The sequence below is a fragment of the Triticum aestivum genome, chromosome 6D (assembly GCF_018294505.1).
Source record: "Triticum aestivum cultivar Chinese Spring chromosome 6D, IWGSC CS RefSeq v2.1, whole genome shotgun sequence".
Lineage (NCBI taxonomy): Eukaryota > Viridiplantae > Streptophyta > Magnoliopsida > Poales > Poaceae > Triticum > Triticum aestivum.
The window spans coordinates 37,448,348-37,456,836 of record NC_057811.1 but is presented as its reverse complement, the minus strand read 5'-3'; positions in this window follow the sequence as shown (position 1 = coordinate 37,456,836).

Below are 8,489 nucleotides of genomic sequence, written 5' to 3'. Positions count from 1 at the left end.
TCTAAATATTCGATTCGAAAATTTTGTTTGAGTGTGGGGTCTACGATGAGGTCATCCTTAAGGTACTTCTTAAAGATATTATCATTTCTAATGAGCCGAGGCCAAATGTTGATGGTCACATGGTTCGGTTTTCCGCACCGCACTTGTGTCATAATAATGTTGGGGCAATATGTCTTTTGGGCAAAACTAAAGTTTTGGTTGGTAAATTTTGTGTCATTTTATTATGACTAGCAAAACGGCCCGTGCGTTGCAACGGGACAAAAAAATCATAATCTCCAATGTCCATGACAAAATTTTGCTGCATCACCGAGATACACTATCACTCTCGTTTTCGTGAAAATCGTGAACAATGTTTGAAAATCATGAATATTTTTTAAAACTCATGAACATATCTGAAATACGTTTTCAAATTAGTGAACATTTTTATAGATTTTCAAATATTTTCTAAAATCATGAACATTTGTTGAATTCATGAACAATTTATACTATTTCCAAACTTTTTTTTAAATGGTAAACTTTTTAAAATGTATTTCTTGGATAGTCGAACATTTATAGAATCGACCAACATTTTTTTGAAAATTGTTTGGTAGAACAGTTTTTGAAATTCACGAACATTTTTTGATTTAACGAACATTTTTTGAAATGCATGATCATATTTTGAATCAGCGAACATTTTATGAATCAATAAACTATTTTGTAAGTCACAAATAGTTTTTAAAATTTTAGGATATTTTTCAATTCATATTTTTTTTTGAATTAGCGAAATTTTGTAAAATCTCTTTAACATTTTTGATACACATATTTTCCAAAAACATTATGAACATTTTCTATTTCCTGAACATTTGTTTTCAAAATTTCGAGCATGTGAACATTGTTTTAGAATCCCAAACATTTTCTAAAAATCTCGTAAATTTTCTGAATCCACATATGTTTATGGATTTAAACAATTTATTTCAAAATTCCCATTTTTGAATTTCAGGAACTTTTTGAATTTCAAAATTATTTAAAGTAGAAAGAAACAAGGACAGAAAATAAAAACGCAAAATAAAAAACAAAATTTAAAAACCAGGCCGCGCGCACATGAGCCGGCCTAAAGAGGTGCGCTGTGTCTTCTCTCAGCATGCAGAGCGTAGTATAGATGGTTCCTGCTGCATGGGCCGGCCGAGGCAGGGATTCCCCTATGTGAAACCTTTTTTTTAATCACTTTATTATTAGGTATAGGTATGCACCACGAAATATTCACGATGATCCAAAATTATGTTAATGAATTATGACTACAATTTCCATAGCAAATGAATTTTGTTTAGAGAATTGTTCTAGAGTACATGTTGTCGCCATATTGTTATTTGGTGAATCCTTATGTAATTTGATGGCCGGATTTAATACTTGGGAAACCTTATGATATCCTACGAAAATATTAATGCCATTTCACTATGAATGTCGAGTTTAATGTTTACCCGGTGGCAATGACATCTATATTTTTATGTTAATTCCAATGTCATTTTCATAATATATCGTTGCGAATTTTAATGATAGTTTTGACACTTATGTTTAATATTGTTATCATTTGTCAACTTTTGTGACAAAAGGTATCATTGTGTCTGATGGCAAACATGATTAGATTATGTTGTCGATTTATTTTAATGTTGGCTATTAATTTAGTCGAAGTTCTTCCTGATCATTATGTGATATTAGAATGGAACCAACGAGAAGTTTTGATTAGAGATTTAATGAGAACTTTTTTTATGGCATATGATGATACTTTGACTAACATTAATTATTTTTCATGTGCCATGTATGAAAAAATAAGATCCTTTTCCATTTTTTGCCCAGCGATGATACATGTTGAATAATTTTTGACCAACACATGTTAGAATAATAATTAAGCATATCTTTAATTCATCTCATTGCATGGTTAATTCATGCTCAATGTTTTATTACGATTCCTCATTCCCACCGTTTTTTAGCAATGAACATTAACAATTATGCTAAACTTTGATTTTGGCATGCACGGACCTTATTTAGACAACTTTCCCACATGAAGAAGAGAGATCATTGTCTCATGTAAGGAATCTCTCAACGTTTCTGCCGCTAATGCTAAAGGATGTTAATCATGATGTTAAGGCAACCATTGGGAGTGGTCGCACAAGTTGTGTGTCAACATGCACATTACTAATTCAAAGGAGGTTAAAGAGAAAACTATTTAATTTATTCCACTAGCGTTTGGAGATGTCTTAATTCTTCATCTTAATGATGATGTTTGTTTATGCTCCTAGTTATTGGAGAAAATTTCTCTATAATAGATCACATGATTATGTATGATTTTAAATGTATGGTCAGGTCAACTCCAATCAGCTAGTGTTATTCTTGCCAAGTGGCGAGACAACTTATGTTTTCATTTTATAATCATTATGTGTGTTATGGTACAATTAAGATGTAAGAGAAGTGTAAAATAATGAGACGTCGTCAAAAGTGCAACCTTTTCTATTAGACGACATTTTAGAGGGAGAATGGATGTCTCATTTAAGATGAGGTATCACACTCACCTCTCTTACTCAAACCATAACACAGACTATGGTAATTCTCTGATTAAGATGCAACAAGTTTATTTAGAAGAATGATGAAAATCACACCAATGTTGTAACTCCTTTTATCATGTTTATATCTACTTACTCCCTAGACCACATTTTGAGAGGGAGAATGGATGTCTCATTTAAGAAGAGGTATCACACTCACCTCTCTTACTCAAACCATAACACAGACTATGATAATTCTCCAATTGAGATGCAACAAGTTTATTTAGAAGAATGAATGAAAATCATAACAATGTTGCAACTCCTTTTATCATGTTTATATCTATTTACCCCCTTACGAATAATATGAAGCACACATTAGTGATAAAGTGGCAAGTTTGTGAATCTAATGTCGCTTATGAGTTATGATATGGATGTAAGTTGTGGCTTATGATTATATTTCTAACCAACGTTGTTTGTAATTATGTGCCACACTTCATTAAGTTCTTTTCTGTCTTGTGCCCTACGGTGATGCAAATCAAAACTGAAATGTATACTTTTTAAGACATTAGACTCTGAAGCATGATATATGTTCTATAAGAGTAAAGTAATTACCGGGAACTTGGTGCCTAGGAACACAAATCTCGAGGAGAAACTGACTATCCATGAGATCTTTATTCCTGTGCATTAGGTGGATTGAGGATTATGAAATAACTAATGCAACACCTAGGGTCGAACCTCATCATTTCCCTATGATAGATAATGCGTGTGAACATTCATCTTAGTGGCTTGTTGCTATGTAGGGTGAAGGGTACAAGCTATTACGGTTTTCTGGACGAGTTAAATATTGTATGCTATAAATGGCTTTACAAATCCAAACATGACTCTGGGAGAAATCTTGGAAGGTTAAAAGGATTGTAACGAAAAGTCTTATAATAAAGAGAGAAGAGATTTGTCTTCTGACACCTTTCCTCTTGTCAGGATTAAGGCATTTTCAAGATGTTTGTGTTATTACGATGACATGTTTTTATGTTGACTCAAATTAAAAATGTTTACGTGCCTCAGCCATAAGGCTTTGTCATGAAAGGAAAAGGAAGATAAGGCATGTAGTCTGGAGAATTTCTGTTATGAACTAATACAAGCGTTGAGACAATGTTACTTTAAGTCTGGGGGAGTAAGTTCTCTACCCCATGTAGATGAAAAGCTCACTAGCTAAACCAAAAGTTTTCTATCTTTCAATAATGACAAGAATGATCTTGGTGTTATCTCGTGCACTAATTGCACGGAGATTCATCCAAACATAGGTCCAAAAGGAGTAAAATTCATATTATGATGACATACATGGGCAAAGTATGAAATAAATACGTTATCCGCTAGTACTATGTGCTATTAAAGTCAAGCGCGATAAAAATGAACATTTTAGTGTCCAAGCAACTAATTTTGAACTGATCAGATAATGTTGGTTCCTTATGTTTCAACTGTTAGAAGCACCTTACGTATACATATGAACACACCCTCTTATTTATGATGGGGTACTCGGCAAAATTGTGTTTAATCCAGAACTGGACAACTGAAAAGTCGTTATCAAGCTTTGCAATATATGAAAGGCTATGATTATTACATGCTCGTTTAGTTTGATAACCTCATAACTGTGGGTTAGACAAACTTTGTTTTGGTGTGGTATGCGGATATTAAGAATTCCATGCCATGTTACATCCGCACCCTCACACAAGGAGGTTTATCATGGAAAAGCTCCTAAAGAACAACCATGGCATCATCACTGATACAAACATTTGTGGCATGTTAAGAGGCTACCGAGCAGGTTGTATGTCGAAAGAATATTTTTCGTGGAGTTAAGAGTGGTAGACAACATCTCCGAACCAGATTATGATCACACATTTCTCTATGTGAGTAACAACAAGTTAATTGGTGATGCCAAAGCCATTGACATTATGTCTCCATTGTGAAAGATAGTCCAGGATCAAACGTAAGATATTTTATCTATAAATTTTGTGGTTCGGCTCACCAAAGGCTTACCACACATTACTTTATGATGATGTTGCCGGCATAGGTTTACGAGCTTTTGATCCTGCAAATGAGGACCGTTAAATAAACCAACTCTCATAAAGTAATATATTTTCCCTTTTAAGATAAAATGATGTACTATAAAGTATACATTGGCACTCATGGTTGACAAGATTTTTTGAGCCCATAACTTCACCGAGCCCAAGAAGATCCCTATGGCTTCTCTACATTTTGTGGGAAACAAGTTCAAGATCAACACAAAGATCGTGAAGAGCCACCCATAGCTACATGGGAAGAGATGAAGAAAGCCATGCACTCAATATTTGTCCCCAAGAATTTCACAAAGGCACTTGTACAAGAAGCTTCAAGAGCTACAACAAGGGGCTCATACGGTGGAAAATACTAAAAGGAGATGGAGTCCGTGATGAAAGAGCCAACATGGAATAATCCAGCAAGCAAACAATGGTAGCACATGGAAAAATAAGAGAAGCAAACCATGGCTCGCTTCCTCAGTGGCCTGAAACATCCTATCAAGCATCGCTTCAATGGCTTGAACCATCCTATCAAGTATCGCCGACGTCCAACCGTATGTGACTGGTGAAATTGATGCAACAAGCCAGAAGGGGTCAACATCCTACCCACGGTTGTTACTGTTCTCACTGCTACGGTGCTTGTTAGCCATATGCTGTGTTGTTCAACGAAATTTCCCAATTTGATGTCTGAATTTCTTGTTTCAAGTCGCACCTATGGGCCATGTGTTCTGGTTTAGAGATTGCTCCAGGACTTAGTTTTTGGTTCGTCTACACGATGCATACAACAAGATGGGGAGTTCGAGGACCAAACAAGTGCTTCCTGTACACTGTAGGTTTGGGACTTCAATTCAGACGCTCTAACTCTACACTTGTCAGTGCTTTCTCTGATATTGATTGGGCAGGCTATAATGATGATAGAAAATCAACTAGAGGTTTTGCAGTCTTTTTTGGCTTCAATCTTATTTCTTGGAGTGCCAGGAAACAAGCAACAATGTCAAGGTCAAGTACATAAGCTGAATATAAATCACTGTCTAATGCCAGTGCTGAGATCATTTGGTTGGAGTCTTTGCTTGAAGAATTGGGAATAAAGCAACAACGCACCTCATGTCTGGTGTGATTATTTAGGTGCTACCTACCTATCAGCTAACCATGTTTTTCATGCTAGAACAAAATACATTGAAATAGATTTCCACTTTGTACGAGAAAGAGTTGCAGAGAAGAAGTTGGAAATACGATTCATCCCTTCCAAAGGTCAAGTTGCCGATGGCTTCACCAAAGCATTGCCAGTCAAGCCATTTGAAGCATTCAAGAACAATCTTAATTTAGGATAGTTAAGATTAAGGGAGGGTGTTAGACATAGAGATGTTTGTGCATGTAATCTCAACTCACCTCTATCTCTTTATCCTTCCCGTAACAATCTCTCTCTACCCCGTGTAACAAATTGAATCCTAGCGATCGGTTTGGAAGCCTTGTAAACCACGGCTGGGGTTGTTCCTGCCATCCATCAATAGAAAGTAAACCAAAAAACAAAACATAGAAAAAACAGAAAAACAAAAGCACGCGCACCCGTCAAATGGGCTGGCCAGTTTTTATTATAGTTGATGTGTTGGTAAGTAGCGATTTGATTTGAACGAGTTAATGGCAGACTTTGTTTTGGGGAAGTGCCGATTTGCTTGAGTTAATGCATGCGTCAAATGAGCCCATCAAAATTGGTTGCTGTCGAGCAAAATGTCACCTGTAAGACGCTTGTGTCATAATATAGAGTTAGACGAGGTGTTGGTGGGAGGTGAGGCGAGACTACCAAGTCCCCCTTTAGGAGTAGAGATATGGGAATGCTTGGTTCCCTGTATGTACTTCTGTTATCTCTTTAATATGAAAATCATATCTCCTGATTGCATGCAATCTTATATTTCTCTCCCAGGCCAAGGAAATATTTCATTTTTATTTATTTAATGTATTCACCGAAGGTTGGTCAGGAGTACGTGTATGATAGATTTATATATTATCGAAAGAGAGTACTGATACTTGGCAACGGAATATTGCATGTCTTACACACCATTTTGATACATTTTTTATTCTATATGATACATTATTAAACCAAGAGAGATATACAGATACATGGCAACGAAATGTTGCATGTCTTACAGACCATTTTGATACATTTTTTATTCAAGACGAAATGTTCAGTTGTATAGCACACAGATAATTATAGTGCAATTGTCGAGCACAAAAATGAAACAGAAAAATGGACCGGCCAACTTTTTCTACAAACTCACCATCTCGAGCACATAAATGGAACAGAAAAAAAGTAAACTAAAAAAATGAAACATAGAAAAAAAGGAAAAAATAAAAACACGCGCACGCGTCGAATGGGCCGACCAGTTTTTATTATATTTGACATTTTGGTAGGTAGCGATTTGATTTGAACCAGTCAATTCAGGACTTTGTTTTGAGAAAGTGCCGATTTGCATGAGTTAATGCATGTGTCCGGTCAAAATTGGCGCGGTTGAGCGAAATGTCACCTGTAATACGCTCGTGGGTGTAATATAGAGTTTGACGATGGTTTGGTAGGAGGTGAGGCGAGACTATCAACTCCAACTTTATGAGTAGAGATATGTAAATGCTTGGTTCCCTGTACGTACTTATGTTATTTCTCTTTTTTAGGAAAAACATATCTCCTAATTGCATGCGATCTTATATTTATCTCCCAGGCCAAGGAAATGTTTCGTTTTTATTTATTTAATGTATCTACCGAAGGTCGCGCGGATGGGCGGGAGGCGGAAGCCAAATAAAGGCAGTTGGGCAGTTGGCGCGTGGCATTTTTAAGAAAAAAGGTTCCCCGTTTTGTATTACAAAGCAACCACCGGTACATCCAACGATAGGTGCTGGGCCGCAGCACAAACAAGCCCATAAAAAGAAGAAAGAAAGAGAAATAAATGCCAACAACAACAGATCAACGAAACGAAGATGACCGGCGACCGTTGCACCCTCCGGAGAAGTACCACCACGATCCCAGCACTCTGAAGCGCCGCGTACCAAGCAACACCTTCAATAGGGAGACGACGACGACGCCGCTGTTGCCTGGACTAGTCCTAGGGTTTCCCCCCGGTACGCGGGGGGCAGTGGGGGGAAGGGGTGTATGCGACGCCCTTCAGGAAGGTCCGGCAGCACCCACATGCGTCGCCGCATCAGGGCCGGATGAGCCGCCAGAGATTTCTCCCAACCCAAACCCCCACCACCACCACCCCAGACGAATCATTATGCACCGCCCATCATGCCGCCCACCAACATGTGCCACCACGGTCACTGAATCAACTTCACCGTCTCCTAGAGGTCACCGACAGAGACCTGGAGGGCGGGAGAAGAGATAGTGGCCTCGGGGGCATCCGCAACATCGCCGACGTGAGGGGACAACCACCACCGCCACCGCGGAGCCGACCAGACGCACAAACACGGGGCTTACCAGGCGCCGAGGCCCGGCCGGACCCAAAAGAGTCCGAACAGCCCCTGCCGTCACGCTGCAGCTCGCCGGCCGACGAAGCCGCCACCGCCCGCAGACCACTGCCTCTTCGCCACCAACCAGGGAGCAGCGTCGCCGCGCACCGAGTCGCCGGCCCGCCCTAGCCCAGATGGAGCCCGAAAGGGCCCAGATCTGGGCCGCGGAGCGCCGCCGGCCACCAGCACCGCCATGCCGCCCCGCGGCCAACGGCCGCGTCACCGCACCAAGGACCACGAGGCTCGCCGAACTCCCGTCGTCGAGCCACACCGCAGCCGGCCGAGTTGCACCGCCGCCATCGGGAGGCCCCCGCGCCCCCCCATGAGCGAGCGGGGAAGGGACAGCCCGCCGGCGCCGGCGCCGCGCGGGCAAGGCCCGACGGACCCAGCCGGCGGCGGCGGGGAGGGAGATGGACGGGGAGGG